Source organism: Pleurodeles waltl, chromosome 6, assembly GCF_031143425.1.
Source record: "Pleurodeles waltl isolate 20211129_DDA chromosome 6, aPleWal1.hap1.20221129, whole genome shotgun sequence".
NCBI lineage: Eukaryota > Metazoa > Chordata > Amphibia > Caudata > Salamandridae > Pleurodeles > Pleurodeles waltl.
In genome coordinates this window covers 1,190,313,196-1,190,336,862 of record NC_090445.1, presented here as the reverse complement: position 1 = coordinate 1,190,336,862, position 23,667 = coordinate 1,190,313,196, and the positions used below count along the sequence as shown (strand labels likewise).

At 41.7% G+C, this 23,667-nt stretch overlaps 1 protein-coding gene across 1 annotated transcript in view; it reads left to right on the top strand.

Moving 5' to 3' along the window:
- The window catches only part of TLL2 (tolloid like 2), a 1,863,287-nt gene that overhangs the window by 122,408 nt on the left and 1,717,212 nt on the right, over positions 1 to 23,667 (top strand). The window lies entirely within an intron of this gene.

Sequence of the window (23,667 nt, the reverse complement as noted above, 5' to 3'; positions counted from 1 at the left end):
ACAAACTCTTTTCATTTTAGGTTCTGGTAGAGGCTAGTCCATTTAAATAGGCTGGCATGCATTCAGTTGTACATACCATACAAAATTAAAGTTAAAAGTCCCAATTAGGTTGCAAAAGCTTATTGTTCTTAATTTCATTATTGATAAAAAATAGCCAATGGATTTCACTCCTTTTTCGTACAGGAATAATTTTTTATGGCGATAATAGATATCATAGGGGAACTCTCCCCACTTAAACCCCTTATAGTCCAGGATCATGTCTACTCATGCACGTTAATTTCTTCGGTGGTCCATCCATATGGCATGAAAAACTGTCAGTGATGTGTTAAAGCAGCCTAAAGTTGCTTCCTCACATACATGTTGAAGCCACTAATCTTACCGAAATCTGCTGTCACCAGGTATTGCTCAAGGTTCGTTGTATCAAGGACAGCGCTTAGAAGCCAGGATTCACTTCAGCAGAAGCCACTAGCAACGTCAAGTCCCGCTCCAGTTGGTACTGTCAATTCAAGAGAAAAGCCTCTTGCAGCTTGTTGTGTCTTGTAGCCACACAGGTGGTCCGCCATCTGACCCTTGGAGTTCAGTTATTTGCCCGGGGGAAAAAAGGCAGAAGGTCCGTTTCATCAGGACTCCTCTCTGGTCACAATCAGCCCTGTCCTCTTCTGATGGTCCACAAAGTGTTCTGAGGAGAGTGCCCTGGGGAGCAGTATTTATGTTTGCCACCAACTAGTGGTTGGTGGTGACTTCTGGCTCCTCCTTCACCAATGGGGTAAAAGTTCCCAGGCAACCAACCCACATTGCAGCAGTTTCTGTCCTGCCCACTTTGCAGTTCCTGTTTGTCCTACTGTAAACCATCCCACGCTGCACTTTACTCCAAAATTCCAAGATAAGGAAACCAATCTCCCCTTGTGCAGAGCACGTGTGTCCAATCAGAGGTGTTGCCAAGGTAATGACCAGTCCCTTTTTCCGTGGTCACTCAAGAGCAGTTTTTGGGGTACATCTCCTTCTACTGCATATGGTGCCAGCCTGGCTAGGGGATAAAGGGTTACTTTCTCCAGGTCCCATTGTATATTTAGTTGAGAAAGGGCAAGCAGCTTTGCAAGTTAATGAAGTTCCTGGGTCCACCATCTTCCCTTCCTGCAAGTGCAAGAAAAACACCTCCCCACTCCCAGGCCACCGTTCCTGTTTTAAAAGCAGTTTTCCTACCTCATTAACTGGCTGGACAGGTGTTGGAGAACTAACATAACTTAGTCTCCAGTTGTTTCAGCCATGGAAAAAGTGACTTTCTAGAAATTACTTTCCCATAGAAATTGGACTTCACCACTGAATTGGGCTCTTGATAAATATTGAAAACAGTATTTCAATAACTTTTGTAGCCAGTCCATGTCAAAAGTTAAAGTTTGCAATCTAGACTTTGATATTTTCCAGGACTCAGCTACAGCCCTGCTGGTGAAAATAGATGTTGGAAGCTAGTTACTGGAGGAACATGCCAACGTGAATTTTGTATGTTTCACTTTTCACTACTGGGCACCCTACCTTGTGGTCAACAAAGTTTACTTAGGGATAACATATTGTTATTATTTAAAAGTAGGATTTCCCACCTGTCAAAAAGGATTATTTTGATAGGTTTGACAGCAGGTTTTTATATTGCTGTTGTCAGGCTACATGGGTTAGGCCTGTAGCCATGTTACACAGGCCCACTCTGTACATGGCATAATAGGTGCTGCAGACCACAGGTGGCATTTAACTTCCAGGCCCTGGTTGTATTTCCTATATTGTAAACTAGGGGCTTATAGACAAGTTAAATATGTCAATCAAGATTAAGCCAATTTTATCCTGTTCAAAGGGGGAGGACAAGCACATTACTCCTGTTTTGCACAGTTAAAAAAAACCCAGCAGAAGTAGGGTTCAGAAGGCAAAACATCTTGTAGAACAGGTGGATTTTCTACAAATGGTATGTTCTAATACAATTTTTGTTTCAAGCGCCGCCATCAGTACTAGTTTCATTCTATGTTACGGCCGAGGGTCGCCCATTAGTCATGTCAGATAGTCTCTTGCAGTGAACCCTGAAAGCCTTCGGAAGATTTTATTATGGGATGCATATGTGTATGTCCTCTGCTTTTGATCAGGTTTTTTATTCCTTTTTGACCCGTGTCTGATACTTGGCTACCCTTTTGGATTCTGTTTTTCTCCCAAACAGGTGTTTAGCTGCCCTCATGCCCTACAGAGTATAATGGCCCGGAACCAGGCACATCCAAGATCATGGCCTCTGGAGTGGTGCTCGCTAGTGCTTACACTAGGTCATTTGCCACAGGACTAATGTCTCCTTCTAGGCCAAGGTGACCCCTGCGGTTGTAAAAGGGGAGCCATCTGTGACTTGCTGATATTCCCAGTCCCTAAGTGTCAGCACTTCCGGTCTTCCTTTACCCCAGTGTGTAAAAGGCGTGTGGCCTCCCGAGATGTCTAACACACTCTTCCACAATGCACGCCACACATTACAGACAGCTCGAGGCAGGTCACCAAGAACACCATCAATGTCTTCTTACAGTTAGCTCAGGCCAGTCTGTGGCCAAGTCTTCTTAACACCATCCCTGGCGTTTGCCTTTTTTATGCTGCCCATTGTTGGGCCACTTAGCCAGTCCCGCCCCTCTCTCTCTCCTTATACCTGAAAGCCACATTTCAAGCTAGTCCACCGATCCTCTTTTGCTCCTTTCCTCTGGTTCCTAAACTGTTACCCTGTGCCTGCCTTTTCAGACCAATGGGTGCTTTTTCATTCTCCATACGACCACGTGGTCAGCCACTCACTGGTGCATCACCCGGCTCTGATAGATAGTTAGGGCAGTGTGTCCTCATCTGCTTCTCCTGTTTTTTTTCTTGGCTAAATTACGGGAAAAGACACTTTCTCGCCGCAGCAGTTGTTTCTGCTTACTGCGGGATATATTAATTGTGGTCCATGCAGATGCTTCAAGCAGCATTCATGGTGCTGTTGCATTGGCAGGCAAAGAGCTTTCTTTGTCTATGTCAATCTTTGTTAGCTTTAAAGCATGCCTCTAAAAATGATGATGTTCTAACTTTTTTCCTCGACTTCAATGCAAGGTATGGGTGAATTAAATTCCTCTCATTTTATTTTTTGCACCTCAATTCTTGTACATATTTTGTCATGTGGGAAACGATAAGCGCTTTACATGTACGGTAAATATGTGACGTGCTTTGATTTGGGCTCAGCATGTATTCAGCTGTTTAAATAAGTTACACACACAGATGTGTGCTCGATGGGCACAGTACCACGCGGCTACATCCCATGTGTGACATCTTCAGTCAGTCCTTTTTTGTATTTTTTTTTATTCAAAAGCACTTTGCACACTAGAATTTTAGGCCATATTTGTAATGTTAAGTGTTGTTAAAAGTGAAATGAAAGGCAGTGTAGCCTTATTTGAATGCATATGCCTTTTGTTGTTAATAATCCTATTCAACTCATTATATAAGCATGATGTTATCCCTTTAAAGGATAGTGCTCGCTGGACAGCACTACGTAATGAAAGGGAATACTGTTTGGATTGCTGGTGGTTTACAGTACAGGTTAGACACACCCATAAATCTTGGCATGGTTGCTGCCTCTTGACACCTTCAACAAAAATCATACTGCAATAAAACAGCTGACAAATGCTGCTTTCTAAGTAGACAGGAAGCACTTTAGCACCAAAACTTTGATTGCCTGGAGCACCATACATTGTTTCATTTCCTGGTAGATTTCAAGAACACACCCAATCTCTCCCATTAAGAGTATAGTCATAGGTGTGGCCATAGAGGATTGCTATTTGAAATCAGCTGGTCAATTTATCTTAGAAGGTAGGTGCCCATTTTGGTCCTTCTAAAATGATAGTTGTCAGCTGATTGAAAAATAATGATACTCTTTGTACCATTATAGACTCAAAATATGTTTCCCCTATAAATTAATAATATAATAGATCGAAGAATGATTTTTCACAGAAATTTTAAGGTATTGGCGGATGAGGAAGGTTGTAGCAGAGCCGACTGAGCTTGTACTTGTTTTGGTACCTCAGTGAGAGCAATACATAAATGTCAGTGCTTTAATTCTTTTATTTTTAGGATACATTATTTAGGTAAGTTAATATGGAGTACAGCATCTTTTGATATCTCAAAACTGTTTTGCCTGCTTTTTAGTGGTAACACTTTGATATTTTATTAGCTCTCTGCATGTTCATTGCTGGCTTTTACAATGGCAGGAAGTGAAAAGAAGCTGCTGTGGTTTAAGGAAAAATCTGTCGGCGCCTGTTGTAACAGCACTATCATGAGAGATTGATTATGCATTCTTTATTTCAAGGTTCGTTTGATTAGGAAAATGTATGAAGGCGAAGTAGGACAGCGAAGCCGCAGTTGTAGTACAATTGACCACCAATTAAGAGACTTCACAACCTGTGCAGGAAATAGTGGTGTTGCTCAAAATGAATAATTCATAGAGAATTTGAAAAAGTACTCAAAATCATGGAAGGCCATCAGCACAACAAAGGTAAAGGAAATTGGGGTCTAAGCAACCATCAGATGATTCCTGAAGACCTTGACACAATATACCCACAAGTTAAAGCTGAACGGTTAAGTACAACATTCTGTTGTTTACTCTACCATGACAATTAGACAATTAATTTTTTGATGAATTCATTTCGTACAACTGATTTATCTGTAATACTCCAAAAACAATGATAACCCATTTGAGACATTTCTGTTTCTTTTAACAGGTGCAGACTATAAGAAAAGTTTTATTTATATATATATATATATATATATATATATATATATATATATTCACTTAAAAAAAAAGTTACAAGGACGTTATAGTTATGCTCACATTTTAATAATACGAAACCATAGAAATTCACCAGTTATAGTTAGAATTACCTCAAGTAACTATAACTCGCGCCATCGCCATCTACAGTTTTTTCATCAAAAATGCTACATCAAATAATACATTGATATTATCAATGATGTTATCAAAGATGACAGTCCCTTAATTTGTGAGGTGATTAGCAGTGCATGGCCAGGGTGCGAGTTATGGTTACCTTAGGGGCTTGGGCTTTACGTGGTGGCGGTTGGCCACAGGGTCTTCCTTGCGGCCAGGCCCTGAGGCCAATCCCCTATAAACACCCAACCTTGCACCATGCATGGCCTTTGCCTGTGCTCAGCAGAGGTTGCCTGCAAGACCCAGCCTGCAGCCAGACAATGCAGCCAATCCCCCTAACCGTCCCAACACATGCTGTGCACAGCCCATTGGCCGTGTACAGCAGTAGCTGGCTGCGCCCTCTCTGGGTGTCGAAATAGGTGTGCGGGTGTATGTCTGGAGGTGAGAGTGTCTGTCTGGATGTGAGAGTGTGTACATCAGTGTTTTAGTGGGTGTTTCTATGTGCGCTGGTCTGTGAGTGGTGCATGAGGCTGTCAGTGGGTATATGAGTGTGTGTGTGAAAGTCTGAATGGGTGTGTGAGGGTCTGACTGGGGCTGTGAGTAGGTGCACGAGGCTCAGAGTGGGGCTGTGAGTGTGGGCGTAAGTGTCTGAGTGGATGTGCGAGTGGGAGAAATTGATTGAAAGTGAGTCTATCGAGAGAGAGAAAAAAAGTGAGAGGAGAGGTAGAGAGTTTTTTAGGATTTGATGTTTAATTTACTTAGAATGTCATATTTCTTTACATTTTAAAATCAAAAATGTATTTGTCATTTTAAAAAATAAAACGAATACATACATTTTTATTTCTTTTTAAAAAAGGGAAGCGAATCTGGCTGGACTCGAACCGTGACTGCTCAGTATGAAAGGCTAGCGTCCTTCACACTGGGTTATGCATTTTTTTATTTAAATTCTTAGCTCTCTATGGGCTATATGGGACACCCCACCTATTAAATCATAGCCCTGGGGAGGGAGTCGTCCCCAGGGCAGCGAGGGGGGCACCACCCACCTGCATATAAATTATAAGCCCCTTGGAGATAATGGTTCCGGGGCAGCGGGAGGGGGCCAGGAGACCCCCCACATTTGTAAACAAATGACCCTGGGACTTAGCCCATCTGGTGACTTTATAGTAACAAAGCGCAGGAGACCGTCCTTCGTTTTAATTTTTTTTTTACGGCGGATCTACGGATCAACTGCAACTCTTCTAAAAAGAAAAAAAAATGCTTTTTAACCCGAGAAGGGGGGCGGCGCAGTGGGACCCCACCACCAGAGCTAAGGAGTCAGGGTGTGTTAGTATCCTGGCCCCTTTTCTTTATTTTTCACTTTTTTTTCCTGGGACTTGAGTTCAGCCGAGTCCCAGGATGTCTGACAACACTTCAACGGCTTCTGTTCTTGAAGTGTTGTCAGTCAATCAGGTCTGTACGAGATAGGGTGGGGTCGCAAATCCTTTGCGTCCCTAGATATACAAAATTGGATTTTCTTTAATTGCTCTAAAACTACTCAACAGAATTACACCAAAACAAAAAAGTCACTTTCTGGACCAGAGCCTACCTTAGCACTATCACTGTTCCAAATCCCTATAGAAAAATGAACGGGGAAAACGTGTTTTGGGACACATCTTTTTTTCTTGCACCCCCCCTTAAGCCACTGGTTAACTTCTCTTTCAGTTACTACATTTCAGTTTTTCACAAGGAGCACATCCGCACCAAGGTTGTTCCCTTCAGTGCCACCTTTTTTGATTTTACTTTATATTTACTTTAGTGCTGTCTTTTCTTAGACCCTGATGTGAGGGCAGTTTTGATGGGAGCACAGGGCACGTTCCAGTTTTATCAGTTCACATTTCCTGCCATGTTGGTCTAAATTCCTTTGGACTGTAATTTGTTTATCTGACTGCTACTATTTCACATCAGCTCACATAAACCCCAAAAATAAGCCAATCAGTGTGCTCTATCAATCTTGCCAACCTTTTCCTCCATTTCTTTTTCTTTGCTTTCTTCTTCTTTCTTTCATTCTTGCTTTCTTTCTTGCCTTCTATAATGCCTTCTTTCATTCTTTTTTCTTGCTCCCTTGTTTTCTTTCCTTCCTTCTTTTTTCCTTCTTCATATCCTCCCTTCCTTCTTGCCTTCTTTCTTGGTTTCTTTCTTTTTTGTTTTTCTTTCTTGTCTTTCTTGCTGTTATTCTTTCTTGCCACTTTTCCTTCCTTTTTGCTCTTGTGCCTTCTTTTGTTTCCTCCTTTCTTTCCTTCCTATTCCTCCCTTCTTTCCTCATTCCCTCTTTTATTTTCTTGCCTGCCTGTCTTCTTCCCTTCTTTCTTTCTTGCCTTCTTTCCTGCCTTCTTTTCTTCTTTCTTTATTTTTCCTCCCTCCTTTCATCCTTTCTCCTTCCTTCTCTCCCATCCATGCCTTCATCTGTCCTTTGTTTACCGTATTTCTCAAAGGCAAGAGGGTGGCAGCCAATGCCAGACTAATAGTGTTTTTTAGATCTGTGTTAGCCGAGACAGTTCGATTTTACTAAAATCATGTGTTTAGCATACATAGGAGTTTTCAGCCAATCTACATCCATTAGTTTGTGGTCAGGTCATTCACATTTTCCGTCTACCCACTCCAGCATACCTCAAAGAGCAATGCGTCAGCCCACTTTAGCCATTGACTGACTTCACTTCACTATAACTTATGGTGTGCTGCCCTTTTACAAGGAGCACATCCACACGGAAAGGAGTTCCCATCAGGTGCAAGGGAGTTCTATCATAATGCCCGCTTTTTTAAGACCAAAAAAAACGTTTTTGCCTTAATGTATTCTTTTTTAGATTGATGAGGGGAAGCTTCTTCAACATTTTTTTTTTTATTATTACAAAAACCACGACAAAACAAGGATGCTAAAAGGCTGGCAGCCAACGCCAGTCCTAGTGACTTTTCCACTGCTTGTTTTAGTTGAGAGTTTATTGTTTTCTACGGTTTATAATTTCACCTTTAAAGTTGTAAGCAGGAGTTAAAATATCCCAGAAGGCAAAGTATAGTTGCTAAAAAGCTGCGGCCTGCTGAGGGTGCCACATATGATTGAGAGCGCTCGGCAACTTTGCAAACTTATTTGGCCTGTAAAAACATAACTGCGCCTAGAGCACTGAAAAATGCTAACATTTTTTTTTTTTGTTTACTTACATTAGTTGAGTAAGCACTGCTAGGTGCTGTGTTTCATTAACAGGTTTGCAAAACTACGCGGTGGCAAAACAAAATCTGCTTTTAAAAGGAATCTGCCAGAGAAGTGACGATGACAAACACTTTTAAACTCATTGTTAGAAGCCTGGTAAAGAATGTGCGCATGCGCAGGCCGAGGGCACGTTGTTCATAGTTATGATTGCTTGCATGCCGGAGCGACCCTTAATCAGCAGTGTTGGAGGAGGTTGTGACTGTGACATTCCCCAGCAAACATGGCTGTGTATCCAATTACAATAAAGGAAAGGAGTATTGCAATGGCCTGATTTTGAAGAGTAAGGTACATTTAAGTTTGCATTTATTATATGCATTGAGCCATACACCAACTTTTAACACTAGACTCGGTTAACATCTTCATTCCTGTCATTTAAGAATAGTTTTTCAGAAGAGACCATTCAACCTCTTCGCAATGTAATTGCATCCTAAACATTTCCATGTTCCATTCCAAGGATATAGCCTTTTAGGATTATACATTGGAATTTGTTCCCACTTCATAATACTGACTTTTACCGAATATTTTTAAAGACTCAAAAGGGGCATTTCATTGTCTTCCATCCAGCTTCTGGCAAGACTCCCCACTCCAGGTGTTTGGCTGAACTCATGCACACTCCAATCCTTCAAGTTATACATCTATTTCCCATTTCCTCAGGCTTCACACAACAATCTGAACTGCACAGACTCTAAGTCTTCTACAACAGTTACAGAAACACACCAGGGGACAGTTTAGTATACGAATGGCCATACTAAGTGTTGATGAAACACCTTCAATAATAGCTTGATGTATACATGAAAAACACACATTTAAATATCACATCACCTGTGGGCTAGTGTAATGAAGACTCCAAGTGCCAGTGCTGATAACAAGAAAGAACATGAAACAAATATTGAACATATATCCTGAAATATTTCCCCATCCCATAAAACCAGTTTTAAATGTCGAGCTAACAGTAGCTTAACTCAGGCCTCGCCTCTCCTATAAAAACTCATTGCTGGCAGCTGTAGGTCTTGTCTCGCTTGTAGTCTTTCAAGGTCCATTGTGAAGGAGGCACTGAATACTATGAATCTGGCTCATGCATACGTCATTTTGGAAACCCTCCTTAATTTGTGCAGCGTCTCGTCAGGGAAAGGCCTCACTCGAAAATCTGTGCCAGTGCATTTAACAGCAATCATGAGGAGTGTAAAGAGAGGGGGATGAATATTGGGGCATCCTGCAAGTTGTCACCCAGGAACAGAGCCAGGACAAATGTGGTTCTTACCTGACAAATGCCTTAGAGCCCCGTGGAATGCACTATATGAATGGCAGAGTAACATATGACTGCCTGACAGCATACACACACTGCTCCCCCCTTGGATCTACAACCCTGGACAATGCATAGACCACAATAGAATCCTTTGACAATATAGACCATTTCCAGATAACCCCAACAATCACAAGCTATCAAACAGTGATCACATGTAAGATCGCCACATCTCTGGAAAAGCACCGAGTAGTAAAGACACTAAACTGCCCCATTAAAAAGAATAAACTGGCTTATGGAGAAGCCCCGATGAGGCAAAATCAAACTGCATGGGTACACCAGAAATGTTTTCTGAAAAAAAGGGGAAATTAAATTAACAACAGGTTGGGCCTTCTTGGCCACATTGCTACAAGACAATTTAGCAGAAAGACCTGGTGGGGAAGGGGTGGGCAGGCAGGGGGCGGTGGCTATGCCGAGTGATATTAAACAAAAAGTTTAAGAAAGGATCTAAAGAAAGCCCTTTGCAGCTCTAAATATAAAAACCTGACAGTAAAGGAAACGCAAGTGGAAAAAATCCCAATAAGGCAAGCATACAGAAGGCAGCTATGGATGAACAAACTGATGGCTGGTGATCTGTCGTGGGCTAAACTGCATCCTGCTCTCAAGTTAAAAGATGCAAAGAGATCCTGAGTGCTAGTAAATAAGCTCACTCAACCCCGAAGCTCAAAGGTCTGTCATATGTCAAAGAAGAAATGGGCTGATCACATAAAGCAGTTCTGTAGCTCATCTGCTCGCTGCTCAATAGCTGATTCCACCTACAGACAAAATAAGCTACTGGCATGGCCAGTAGAACATGACAGTGTACCCAACAGGTCCCCCCTATAAAGCACCAAGCAGGGCCACAACAGTTGGATGAACATAGGTGTTCGGATGTTCTATCCGGAGATAGTGAAAGGACCATCGCAAGAACATCCCCTAATACCGTCACATGGCCCCCCTCGAGAAAGGTCAAACACTGCCCTAAGAAAAAGGAGAACTGCTGGGACACCCAGCCCCAACGGTCTTCCAGCAGCCCTATTAAAATCCAACCAGAGTCTCTGTATGCCCAGCTTAACCCAGCTTTACTCTGAGTGCCATCTTATAGCAGTTCTTTCCGAAAGTTGGAGGGCACAACCCTGGTACCTCTACACAAAAAGTGAAGCAGAGCTCTACCAGCAAATTACAGTATTATGGCACTATTGGATGTGGAAGGAAAGTGCTATGCAAGGTTACTGTATGATGAACTTGAAAATTGGGCTAAAGAGAAAAACCTGATCCCATGGCTCCAGACTGGCTTCCAAAGATATAGCCATATTGAGGATAATCTTCACAAATAAAGAACTGAAAATGGGCTGCTTCCTCACTCCCCTTTTTTTCAACCTCTATTTGGCAGATCTGGAAAACCATCTAATAGTCCCAAGGGCCTGCCCGCCTTGCCTGATGAAACAGAAAATACAAATCCTGCAATATGCAGATGACATGGTGGTATTTGATAACACCCAAATCGACCTCCAGGGCTCGCTGTATGCACTTGAAAAATACTGTGCAATAAATGAGATTACCATCAGTCTAAAAAAAGTCTAAAATAGTGCTCTTTGGCAGACACTTGATTAAAAAAGGGTGCCTGATCCATCGGAAGATCAAGATTAGAAAGAAGAACAAGCTTCAATTACCTCAGTGTTACTCTTGAAAAAGGAGGGAGCAAGAAAGCCCAGCTGGGCTTTCTGAAAATGAGGGCTAAATATCTGTCCTGCAGGATGGGCCAACTCAAGTGAAGCATTGCAAGTCAAAATTCAAACGCCTTCTTAACAGTTGTGGCAGCAAAGGTGATGCCTGCATTAACATGTGGTGTAATAGTGTTTAAGGACAATCTCTACAAATGGCTAGAATAACAGCAATGTATCTGCTATTGGCGCTTATTTGCACTTACAGCTTGCACCAGTTGATCACAAACAAGACTAGAATTCAAATTGCCTTAAAAAGTCCTGATCCTGAGGGCCAAATTTGTCCCTTACTGTGAAACATTGCAAATGTCCCAAACTGCCTCAATGAAACATCTGCTCAGGGAGAAATTCCATGAGCCTGGCTCACTCTGGGGCCAGTCCCTTGCTGCCTCTGTCAGAGTGCTAACTGTGGAAGACTTATTAGATATCTCCCTTTCACAAAGAACAACATCAAGACTATTGCAAATATGAAGGCTCAGGAGTGGAGGAGCAAGATCAGGAAAAACTGGTGGAGAAGAAGCAGGCGGAGGACAGCCAGAATGAATAGGAGTATGAACACCAGGAACAACACGACAACCAAGTCCAGCAGGTTCAGGATGCGAAGGACCAGGATGATAAAGAATTGGAGAGTAATCAGGAGGACTTCTGTAAGGTGTTGAAGACTGGCAGTTTGGACCGGGAACCCGAGTAGGAAGAGCAGGACCATCAGTACAAGGCCACCAGGAAGGCCCTTAGGACCATGAGGACCAAGACCTGGATGAACAGAAGAAGGAATGCCAGACAGAGTAGGTAGATAAGGATTGCTAGAGGGACCAGGAACACCAGTTAGACCAAGACTAGGGCTACCCAGGGTACCAGTAGCAGAGAACCAAGAACAAGGAGACCAAAGACCACATGCACGAGCAGGATTAGGAAAAGGAGGATCAGGGCTAGGAAAACCAGGATGACCTGGTAAAGGACTACCAGGAGGAACAGGACTGCCAAAGCCAGGGGAGCAGGACCTCCAGGAGGATGGCTAAGGAGAATCTAGAGGAAGAACAGAAAAAGGAACAGGAAGAAGAAGAATAAGAAGAATGCCACCAGGAGTAGAGGATCACCATGATTAACAGGACCATGACAAGGTGCACCAGTTGTAGAAGAGGAGGAGGGTTGGTAGGAAATGGTGGAACAGAACGAAGGCCAGGAGGAGCAGGACAAGGAAGATCAAAATCAATCTCAGGCTCCATGTGTCACAGTGGGTAAGAGTCCAATTCATATAGTTGTTTACAGCTATGAACCTACATTTATATACAAAAATGGTTTAATATAGGTATGTCGGATATCCACAAAAATATACCTGACAGGTAATGGATTTAATGTTGCTTAATTGAACACCATAGCTTCATATAATTGTGCAGTAGTAGACGAGGGATGGTTGAATCGAGCCTTGTTTTGCCTCGAGAGTTTGCGAACACCCACAAAGTGTGGCTTTGTTTCCATATGCAAACTCCTCTCTGCCTCTTTCAACCCTGGAAATAGTCAGATACTTACTCCAGCAAAAGGCTGCATAACATTTCCTTCCATAGTGGTAAGAGGAGCTGCATAACCTTAAACATCGTGGAAGTATAGAGGAATGGATGTGTCTTTGAGAAAAAAAAATGTTCTCCAGTGCAAAGAGAAATATAGAAAAAATATAAATATGCATTTACACAGAGGGCCGTCTTTACGCAATAAGGGGTGATACAATACGAACAATTGTACGTGTGAAGTGGCATATGCACATGACATTCCCATTAGTATGCCTAGATAGCTATGACTGACAGTTTTTCTGGTGTACTGCTGTGACTGTAAATGTACAACAGGCATACACGTACATCCATGTGCTGCAATACATATAGCGATGTAAATTTACATTTTATTTTGTAAATCGGGCCCCACGTCTCCTATAAATAGTTCTTATTTTTATTTCTTCCAAGGGCCCCAGCCTTTACCCTAGCACTTATAGCACTGTAGCACTGCCACAGGTTGCACATGGCTCAAGAAAAACATGTGTCCACTTAACTACATTAAGAAAGGATACACATCTATCACTCAGTGGGGTAACAAAACTAGAGGGTGGGGGCTCCGGACTCACTCTGGAGCACCCAGACCACTGTACTGTGCTCAGGGGGCCCCTGGAGCATCTCTTCTCCCTCCCCACCCCCCCTGCACTGCTGCAGCTGCGGGGCGTTTGTTACGCCACTGCTGTCACCTAATGTTACCTCCAATATGCTGGAGTAGGCTGATGAAGAACCCTCCAAGCTGTTTTCACACAAAGACGCCTGACTCCACCAAACACATTAACTATCTGATTTCTTACGTAAAGAATAACAGTGGTAATTAGTAATGCTGGTGTGGTGCTTGGAAGACTGACTTTCACAGTGACTGGTAGGAGTTTCATGGTCTGTCCTGAGTTGGTCATCAGGGCTCACTGGCATGCTACTAGTGTTACTTAGATCAGCCTTTGCCGCTATGAATGGTGCAGCAGGTGCAGTTGCACCGGGAATCAGAGGCCCAAAGGACCCTCAAAGAAGAGGCCAAACCCCATTACTTTATCAGTACCTTTATTCACTAGTTTCTACATACCACTATTGATTCACTATGGTCTTTTTGTGATTGCCTCTAGATATGCTACATTCAGGAGGCACAGTACATCCTTATTCAAAAGTAAAGTAATGCCCTTGAGCACGGAGTCAAGGCCATCACCCCAGCCCAAATGTACTCAGTCTTTCTTGAAGAGAATGCAACAGCAACATTTTGATTGTTTCTAAACATTTTAAAACCCCATGGCAAACAGATGGGGAACCATAAAGGTAAGTGACCTTCCACTAATCCAGACAAGTTGAAAAAAACGTCTGGCTCACCTATATCTCAAGTGGACTTTAAACCTAGAAATAATTAATGAGTCATAGCAGATGGTGTGGGCAAAGGTCTCACACCTAATGTCAGGATGTGAGGTACTCACAGTTTGTCTGTAGTCTCAAAGCACTAGAGTGTATATCCGGGATTCTACATTTATCTCAGAACTGGGAGCCCAGACTACCTTTCAAAGAGAAATGAAGAGGAGGAGGAAATCACTGTAAGATGGGAGATCCACAACACTAAATCAAAGGGTTGTGGTAAGAAGTGGATAAATCAAGACTAGAAGAACAAGGTGGGACAATTCCTAAAATCAGAAAAAGATGGGTCTGCCATAAGTATCAGAAAATATTGTGTACCCAGGGAGCTGTCTCAGCAGAGAGGGGAGAAACAGAAGAGGTACTGTCAAGTGGTTGAACAAGCAGCAGGTAAACTCTTCTGGTGCAGTGGCCCCTTGTCATGCTTGTGAAGGTTGAGCAGGGTCCACACCATTTGGAAGGTTGTGATGGACAATTGCCCACTCTGTCCCCGTCTTAAAATGGCTTTGCAGTTGAGCCAAGGCCAAACCAGTGATCTGGCTGATCGTTAAGTGCCAAAGTATACGTAGAACCTTCAAAATATTTGGGATGTAAGTTACACAAACAAAATGTAAGAACATGATAAAGATTTTAAAATGTAAGAAGTGTTTTCTCTAATACATGGTAGTGTTTTCCCCTTCTTAAACAATTAGACCCCAGATTCAACCGGGAATCAGTTACCTTTCGACACCTAGAGATTAATATCTACTAACCCCCCCTCATTTTCAAAATGGAAATTTGGGCAAACTTGGGGGCTGGCTGGCTGGCTGACCATTCCCTGCATGAGATGGGGTTTACCCATAAAGACTTTAAGGAGACTTACTGCACCACTCATTTTTTCCTACTGACCATTCACCGGAAAGCTACAAGGCTTTATTCCACACAGCTTTCTCTTGCCTTACTAGAACTGTAAACTCACTCAAATGAAGAAAGCCTACGCTCCTGCACTACCTTTTCGAGGCCTTCACAGTCTCAGAGGATGGTTACACTCAGGGCAACTCCGTCAGTGGCATGCTACAGGCATCTCAAAATTGGAGGGTTTGTTTTTGATGGCGAGCTACTAGATTTTCAAACCCTTATGACAAACTACAGTCTTCACCGGATCAACTCCTCACTTACCCTAAACAATCATTAAATGCCCTGTTTTATGTCTGCCACCTAGCACCAACCCCACATGAGGTGTACCAAGCACTCTACATCATAGGCACTGGCAGGACACTGATAAGATGGTTGTGCAGAGCTTTCCTGCAACATGAAGACCACTCCATGGCTTCTCTCCATTCTACCTGGCAGACTGATATGACCAAACCTCTCCACAGTCTGGACTGGGCTGAAGAAAATTGGACTATCCCCAAAAAGTATCCCGCTATTGCCATTTTAAGTATATTCAATTTAATATTCTGAACTAAGCCTACCTTACACCTGCCCAAATTAACAACATATACATGGGAGTCATAGCTGCATGTCCTTGCTGTATGCAATTAGATACCAATTTGCTTCATAAGCTTTGGTCTTGGCCCATTTTTCTTTCATACTGGTAGAAAGTCCTTGAGGTGCTGTCAACCATGATGGGCCATGTACTAACAAGTTCCCTAGAAGTGGTCCCATTGGGTGTATGTCCCTGCCCTAAGTTCGAAAAAACCTCCACAAAGTTCCTCGACCTGTCTCTTCTAGCAAAACCCAAAACCACACTGCACTGGAAGGATTCACTTTCTCCAACGATCGTTAATTGGACCAAGGTCTTGCTCTCTTAGTTTCGATCTGAGAGCATCCTGTTATTCAGAGAGGAATGAGCAGGTCTGAGAAACTGTTTTCTTCCATAGCGGTGGGATATTTTGGTGAAGGGCTTTAAAGACTGTACAAAGGATGATAACTACTTTTGGTTTCTATGTATTGTTCTTGCCATAACTAGGCAACTATACAAGGCAGTGGTCTAAGAGTGCCTATCTGACACACATTCATGATTCCTCCCCCAGAACACTTTCTCTTAAGCACCACAGGGTTAATTAATCTGCTTCCCTATCCTGATGGGTAAGGCAGTGGTAACTTGGCGGGGGGGGTGGAGGGACAGTTTATTATGGATCAGTTTGTTACACAGAAAAATATATAAATTGTGTTCTAACTCTTCATAAATGTATGTAGCCCAGCATTGTTTTTCTGTAAATGCACAAATGAATCTGTTAGTACACACCTGGCTACTATCCTGCTATGCAACCTCTTTTGGCTTACAACAATAACAGCTTAAAAAAAAAACATATGGTAGTATTTCAATTTAGTACATTAGATCACAATGTTGCATTGACATTTACATGAAGTGAAAGTTTCTAAACATGAAATATTAAAACTTTCATCAACCCACTTTCTTGACACAACCAGGAGTGAACAGAATGAACCAATTATCTGGTGACCGTTACGCCATTGCCAATAATAGTTTTATGGATGGTGGAACATTACAGGCTTATAAAATATATAAGTGAGTTTTTTGTAAACAGTCCACCTTAAACTGAATTACTTGAAAGTGTTCTCAAATGTCACTTTAAAGTAAATTAGACACATGAAGTAAATTGATTTGACTTAGTTCATACAATTTGTCATGCAGGGAATTCAGGATTTTAACCCATGCTCTAACCCATAGTGCACTTAATCCACTGACTAGGTTAATTTATTTCACTCAGTCCCCTTTAAAACCAGTAGACAGTGTTTTTGTACAATTCTGTAGAATGAATAGTATACTGTCTTAAAGGAATACAGATCAAAGGGGAATCGGACACAACCTCTAAAAAAAAAAAAAAAAGTACATAATGAAGGTAAGGGAAGGGAGGACACTTTATACTAATATCACTGGCTTTTTCACACATTAGACATCTCTTCAATGCAGCACAGTCCATAAAACAATGTATGGATACTGCTGTGGAACAGGGTCAGTGGGTGTAGAAGCGGAATTCTGTAACCATTTTTTTTTATTTGTCCCCATCGGGTAACTACATATAAAATAACACACACCTTTAATGAAAAATAAAGGGAAGTTAAACTAATCAATGGGAAATGCACTATTTTATGTTATAAAACCTCTTTTGGTTAATGTGATCATTACAGATGTCTGTGTGTGCAATCAGGAGCCCATAGAATTGAATCCTGTTTGGTGCAGCAGGGAAAGTGAAGTGTGTGTTTTTTTTAGTGCTACATGGTCCCTGAGAGCACTGCAAACACGTAAGACATTATCAGGGCTACTTGAATTATGTGATTGTGTGTAAAAAATGACAAAATAATGAAGTAAAACGATCAGACAATGTGCCGTATTGCAAAATTTGCCTTTTCTTGCTGTATAACTTAGTCAACCCTGCCACATAATTTGGCCTTCACCTGCCACATAATTCCAGTGGCCCTGATCATTATTTTAAACACGAATTACACACAGTATAGTATAGGCTGTCACAAAATGCATAAAAACATTTAGATTAAAGATACAAAATGCTTCTAAAGTATGGATTTCTATAATAAGCAGATTAAAGCTAGTGCATACAAATTGTATAAATGACCATTAAAAGCAGGCACTCCACTGCTCAGCTTGGAACACCCTTGCAACACCTCTCTAAAATAAAATATCTTTGCCATTAGGAAGCTTCAAGTGACCGCATTGATTAACACCTAGATCTGCTCCCAAGCAGCCTTTACATTTGCAGATGTACCAGTAGCCCACATTTGCATTTCATTTGAGAAGCAGGCACCCTGGCAAAAAGGCATGTTTCTTATCAGCCTACCCCTCTGCCTGGATCAGAGCACAGGAGACTTCCACTCTTGTACACCAGCTAGGGAAGCTAAATTGACAATTCACTTTTGTCAGTTGTTGAAATGCTAAAATTACAGACAAATGCCATCCATTAAGCCATCCATCACGGACGGCAGCGCTAAATCACGGACAGTCCATGAAAAGTCAAGACACGTGATTACAGTACTCCACTGGTGGTTGATCATGATTCTGATAGTGCCAACCTATGATTGAGCCGGTGCACTGAATTGTGTTTGCACTATTGCTCCTCGGGTCACATTAGTGTCAACGTGACACATAAACAGCATGAGCTACACAAATAACTAAATCTAGCCGCCCTGAACCATTCTTGCACGTTACGCGCCAGGGTGAATACTCCTCTTCCCACCAACAGTTATATGAAGATGAACCAGACCATCATAGAGTCCCGACTGCTCCATTACTCAGGAGTTGTTACACACCCGCCCGACACCCCCCTTGAAGCTACGCCCACGCCTGCATGAGTGTGTGAACACATTTCTGTTTTTGTTAGCAACGCCGCTCTGCGTTTCAGGTGCACTTGCGTGAATTTGTCAAAACCTTTCTGAACGGTTCCATGGAATTAAAACTACTTGTGAACAAAAGGTGTATCGTGTATCCACCACAACCAGCAGTGCTGGAATTGTCGTAAAACCTTACTAAGTGTAAAACGGGGGTCAAGGTGTGGCAGCGGAAAGATGGAGGAGTCATGAGGTGCAGAGTCATGAACAGCTGCGTCTGAACATCTACTTCAACATTTATTTAAAAAATACCTTCTGCAGCTGATAAATTGTCAACAAGGACAAGTGACAGTAAATCTGTTCTGGCTTAGTTAATTAGTAGCAAGGATGGCCACATTTTAAAATGTGGGGTTAAGGCACCTGTTGCTGAGATCTCCGGTGCCCAACAAATTTCAGGGGATGAATATATTAATGGTAAGTTTACTCTTATGGAAAATACACTTGGTGGGGAGATCTGTGTTTTGTCTAGTCAAAGCTCAAATTCAAAATAGCATTCAGGTTTATATATGTTTCCTGCAAAGCTCATTGTGCAACATGCAGATTTCAGATTCATATTTTATGTAGATGGGTAAGTGGGTTACTGCTTTTGACACAGAACCTTTAGTTATCAGTCCAGGGACCCCCCAACTACTGTATTACGTTTTAAATTCTTACTTTGTGTTTCTCCCAACCATGCAGTCGAATTATATGCAACTCCTACACCTTGTAACCCTCCTTGTCTTATGTAACGCATACTGTAGATTGATTTACACACTTGAATGATTTGTTTCTGTATAATGTTTGTAACGTAAAGCACCCCGATACCCTACATGGAGATAAATAGCACTATAAACAATTAAAAAAAATAGTATATTTTACTTAAATAGTTATTTGTGTAATTACTTGCAAATATCGATGCAGCTGACATCTTACAGTGCATCCATACCCCTTATATACAGGTATTGAATAAAGGGCCAGATTTAGATCCTGGTGGAGGGAGTACTCCGTCCCAAATGTGACGGATGTCCAGTCCACCATACTATGATCTCCAAAGGCTATAATGGGATCGTAATACGGCAGACGGGATATCAGTCACGTTTGTGACAGAGTAAGCCCCTCCGGCAGGATCTAAATCAGGCCCAAAGTCAATAATCTGCCACCAAATCTTAGTTACTCCTAAGACTTGTGATGAGATAACAATCTATTTGCCTTTATTTCCCCAATTGCATTGGAATCTAGGTGTTAAGCTTCAAATAGCACCCAGCCAGGATTATAGTCAAACAAATAAAGTAAAAACATCAAACAATACAAATTCTCAATTAGAAAAACAGAGTACATTTTAATAAAAAGAATGACCTCTAGAGAACAAAAATCTAATACAGGGATCCCTAGATATGATTGTTTTAAGTTTTAAATTAAAAAGAAAAAGCATCAAGAAGCAGTAAGTGGCAAGACCACAATTTCAGGCCAACTGCAATGAAGCACAGTTCGGAAACGCTAAGCAGGTTTGCCCCTGTTAAAGAGTTTACTTTCTGTCATTTTTATGGAGCTCACAATCCTCCAGCAAGGCAAGCCTGAAGCTGTATTCAAGGAATCTGCATCAAAATCAGACACCTTCACCGCAATGTCTTGGAAGTCCAAAAATATTGTACATTACTTCTCATGGGTTCTGTAGCAGCTCAATGAGTCACTTCTAAGACTCCAGGGCCTCAGGTACAGCATATTGCAACTAGGACTCACTGCAGCAGGGGCCACCAGTAGGGTTGAGTCCAGATCCAGTTGGCACTGGTCAGCTGGTCACTTCAGGAACCCAGATGATCTTTGGGGCTCACTTCTTTGTCCTTTGTACAAGAGAGCAGATCTAGTCTTTCAGGACTCCTTCTCAGGTTGGAGCAAGCAGGGTCCAATCCTCTTCTGATCATCTGCAAGTTCTGAAAGTGTTCTGAGTAATATTTCTTGGATTACCACATTTATGGTTTACCCTAGTCAATGGGATAGGATGACTCCTGGTGCCTCCCTAATCAATGAGTTAAACATTCCCACATGTCAACTCTCCATCTTTCAGCAGTTCCTGTTAGGCCTACAGAAAACAATCCCACAGTGCTCTTTACTCCTAAAATTCAAGATGCAGTAACCATTCCTCCCTTGTACAGAGCCCTTGTGTCCAACCAGGGACAGAGCTAGGGAAATGAGCAGTCACCTTCCCCTGTGTTCATTCCAGACTGGTTCTGAGGGTAGCTTCCCTCTCACTGGATTCGGTGCCTGCCTGGTTAGTTTGGGCCTAGTGAATAAAGGCATTCTCTTCATCACTTCTCCACTTAGACCAAACTGTGACCATCCTGTCACCAGGCATATGCCATTGTTCTTCCATAAGTGCTGGTTTCACAACTCTTTAAGGTCAAGCATTGGCTAGGCAGCTTAATGCTAATTTCTAAAAGTTATTTTTCCTAAATATTTATTAAAAAGCTACCTTCAGAGATGCATTGGATTGTCACTAAATTACTATACTAGCAGTTTCCTGTCAAACGTTACAGATTAAAATGTATAATTTGTTATCTCTATTTTGAAATTTCCAGGATCCCACTACAGCCCTGGCAGTGAAAATAGCTTTTGGTGGGTGGTTGCTGAAGGAACACACCAACTTTAATTTGCACATGTTACACTTTTTTAAATATCAGGCACTCTCATTTGCGGGAAACAAGCCACCCATAAGTGCACCTTATTACATTTTAAAAGCAGGGTTTCTTGTCTGTCAGAAAGGGTTACATTAACCGTTTGACTGCCGGGTTTTAGGCTGCTGTAGCCATGATAGGCCCGAAGCCATGTTTCCAGGCCCAATCTGTGGATCGCACAATAGGCTGTGAAGAACACAGTTGTCATTTAACATCCATGCTTGGGGTGGATTTTCTATACTCTACTGGGGACTTATTGGCAAGCTGAATATGTCAGGACATAAACCAATTTAACCATATCTAGGTGACTCCTGTTTAGCAAGGGTAAAGTGCATATAGCTCTAAATCCAGCAATACAGTTGGGGGTGAAATCAAGTCAAAGATGGTAGTTTTCTACTCTGAGTTGAGCAATAAGAGACCTGGCAATTAAGGAACCAAAAAACATCAGACCATTTTGAGTTGAAACTGGGTTTGCAGACTCACCCCAACAGGTCTACGGATGTATCAAAACGGGGATGTTTCCCAGGCCCACGTCTGATACTTCGATGAATGTGCACATGAGCAGTTGATCACTGGGCTTTCCCACATCATATATATCGAGTACTTTGCTTACATATGTTGCTGTTGGCAGATTATATTTTATGAAGATGATCACAAGTATAATTTAATTATTAAAGTGAAACATAATTGTTCGCAGATGATATTTTATGAAGATCATTAGGAGTATAATTTAATTAATAAAGTGAAATAGTGAATTTGTCAAAGATTAGAGTTAATAAGCAGATGATGCATAGCCAAATTCAAATTATCCTAATCTTTTTAGGATAACTCAATATTCAACTCCTGTTGCCAAACGAAAGATATATATATATATATATATATATATATATATATATATATATATATATATATTTTTTTTTTTATATTAAAGTTCTTGCGAGGGGGATACTGGAATATGTTATTGATCCAGGTTTTTTCCTGAAAGGCCGTGATATAGCAAAGACAATAAAAATACTCAAAGAAACAATACCAAACATTGTTATAATATAATTTTTGAAGTTTCTCAAAAGCTAAAAATCCCTTTGAATCCAACATCTGATTCAGATCCAGTAGTCCCTTGTTTCATTGTCAGCTATCGCACTGGACAGAGAAGGGTTTTTCAAGTGGGAATACTGCCTATTTCTAAGCTTTTTCATCTACTAATTACAGCCTGGAAGAAGGTCCTGTGGAACCTTAAATTCACTTTTTTGGAGTCCTGGGGGTTTTGAAATTTACAGGCAAACCTGGTCTATTCATGTTCCTGTGTCATCTTAGACAAAAGCAAAGAGAAAAATGGCCTGTTGACTGTGGGAATAACCACCCTCTATAGAAAGAATAATGGCAGCCAGGCAATAAGATTCCTTTTAAGGTAAAGTCAATCCACGCTTACCTAATGGAGACCCCAAATGTCTTCCCAGTCATGGGAAATTTGTAGCCCACATAAAGTATGAGATTAAACAATTTAGTTTGGCGAAGCAGTAGGTGTTAAATATTTCTCTCCCAAGACATAAAGATAAGCACTGAAGTCTTACAAGTCGTAAGTGAACCAAAGCCTATCAGAATGTCAGTAGCTGTCAAAGGTACATACAATGTTCATAGCCCAGCAGGACTAGCGCTAGGCATGACCAACTGCCCAGGGCCCGCTCCTGCAAACTTCCATAAGGGCCTCATCAGACACCTTCACTATAAAGACTCCAGTGTTACAGGCCCAGGGAACAGCAGAGATGCAGCACTGGAAGGTTTAGGAAAGGCAAGGGGGGCACCTCTCCCCTGGGCCTTGCAGCCATTGACTTAAAGGGCTTCTGAAATCCAATTGCTGCATCTGCATGGTAACAGTGATTAGATGGGTGCTTGAAGTGCCCTTAGGTGTGAAGTGATCCCTGATCCCGTGCATGAATAAAAGGCAGGCTGGCTTGCAGAGCGCACATCAAAAAGAAAGAATCATGCCCAATTACCGAGGGGCATTACTGACCTAGGATGGAGGAAAGGGAGACGTGTCATCAAAATAAGAAAAAAGCATATTTCTTTAACAGACGTAAGTGTTTTACCTTAGTACAATGGATTTTATCTCTCAGTTGAGATGTATTTAATAAAGGTGACTTGCTAAACGTTAACTGTGAAACAGTCCTGCCCGTAACCTCATGGTAATGTTATTAGTGAACTAAGAGCAGGGTCACTGGAATTATGTGGCCGTTAAGGACCAAATCAAGCAACAGGACCCACTAACTTATGAAGCAAAAAAAGCAAAATTATGTGGCGTAATGGAGCACATTATGCGATAGTATTACCTCATTATTTTGTTATTTTTACATGTTATCACTACCTTGGCAAATGTTTCACCTCAGTAGCAGTTTGATACATAAATACAGCAATAAATAACAGAAAGACAACCAGTCAACATTTGCAAAAAGCTTTCCACTGAGCAGCAACAAGTGATGCTGTGTTTTTAGTAACATTTGATATGTTTGAGCTGGAAGCAATTTTTTTGGTAAAAACTGCAGATTATGCAAAAAACATAATTCCATTGGCTCTGACTGAGGCATGTCGGGGTTT